The sequence below is a fragment of the Budorcas taxicolor genome, chromosome 21, assembly GCF_023091745.1.
Source record: "Budorcas taxicolor isolate Tak-1 chromosome 21, Takin1.1, whole genome shotgun sequence".
NCBI lineage: Eukaryota > Metazoa > Chordata > Mammalia > Artiodactyla > Bovidae > Budorcas > Budorcas taxicolor.
In genome coordinates, this window is record NC_068930.1 from 53,734,466 (window position 1) to 53,736,223 (window position 1,758).

Genomic DNA, 1,758 nt, shown 5'->3' on the forward strand with positions numbered 1-1,758 from the left:
TCCCATCAAGTCCTTTTAGGATTATTTGTTTTCGTTTCTTCGACTAGGCTATATTTTTTGAGTGGAGTGCTATATCATACATAATTTTGTTCCCAACTTCTAACATAACTCCATTCTGTAATCAGTTTAAAACAAGGGTTTTATAAATAAAAGTGATAATTTTTGAGGGCTTTTCTCTATGCCATGTCCAAATTGAGTATTACCTAAATGGAATTCTCATTTAATTTATTATATACCTTGAGTGGGAGATTCTGTAATTGTTTTCATTTTTATGATGATGATCTGAAGCATAGAGGGGAAAGTTAAATATATTATCAAACAACATATGGTAAATAAGTGATACAGCTAGATTTGAACAAATAAATGCTCTCACCTTTAAGCACTCTTCTGTGCTGTTCCTCATGAACAAATGAATAGACAGACAAATAGTGCTTCCAGATTGACTTGAACCTTTAAATGCCTCAGAGCTGTGGTACATATACACAATGGAGTATTACTCAGCCATTGAAAAGAATACATTTGAATCAATTCTAATGAGGTGGATGAAACTGGAGCCTATTATACAGAGTGAAGTAAGCCAGGAAGAAAAACACCAATACAGTATACTAATGCATATGTATGGAATTTAGAAAGATGGTAATGATACCCCTGTATGTGAGACAGCAAAAGAGACACAGACGTATAGAACAGTCTGTTGGACTCCGTGGGAGAGGGAGAGGGTGGGATGATTTGGGAGAATGGCATTGAAACATGTATATCATATAAGAAACGAATTGCCAGTCCAGGTTCGATGCATGATACTGGATGCTTGGAGCTGGTGCACTGGGATGACCCAGAGGGATGGTATGAGGAGGGAGGTGGGAGGGGGCTTCAGGATGGGGAACATGTGTACACCTGTGGCAGATTCATGTTGATGTATGGCAAAACCAATACAATATTGTAAAGTAATTAGCCCCCAATTAAAATAAATAAATTTAAATTTAAAAAATAGAATTTTGACCATTGGCACCAATATAAAAGTATAGATCTACTATCAGATGATGAAGAGTACAGAAGTATCGAACCGTCTCTGTTGATGAGTAATTAAATATCTCAAATTTGGGTGACCAGAAAATCAGAAGGATGAGATGTTTTAAAAAGTATGATTATTTAATAAATCTAATAATAAGCTCTAAATACTTAAACTTCTTGTGGCATGTATATGCAATTTACATGCTTATAAACTGTACATCTAGGACCTTTATTATTCTGTGCTCCAGTGTAGTAGTGATTGTGTTCATCTTGACCTTTTCTTGGGATTTTAGTTTAACTGCAAGCTGTATCTGGTGAGGACTTTAAGTGGAAATCATTTGGAATTATAGTACCAGCAATGCCTCTGAAACACATTAAAAACAACAATGCTTGTGATAAAGTATTAACAGCATCTAAAAAATATATTCATTTATGTCTGCTGAGCATCGCTGAGCAATAGTTTCATTTAAATTACCTTTATATTTCCTTGCTTCTGTTGATTTCAAAGCAGTAGGATCCTGTAGCCACACTTCCCTCGGACAACCCAAAAGTGAGAAGCCTATATAAAACCCAGATATTTAACTGACTGCTCCAAACATGACTTTGAAAATGCAAAGGTGTTTTGATGAAAGACCAACAAGTTAAATTTTCTATCAAATGCATTCGTAGGCAATAATTTTTTCAATTGTTCATCTTATTGAAGGATATGAATATATTCAGAAAATCCTCAAATGAATTTATGATGCA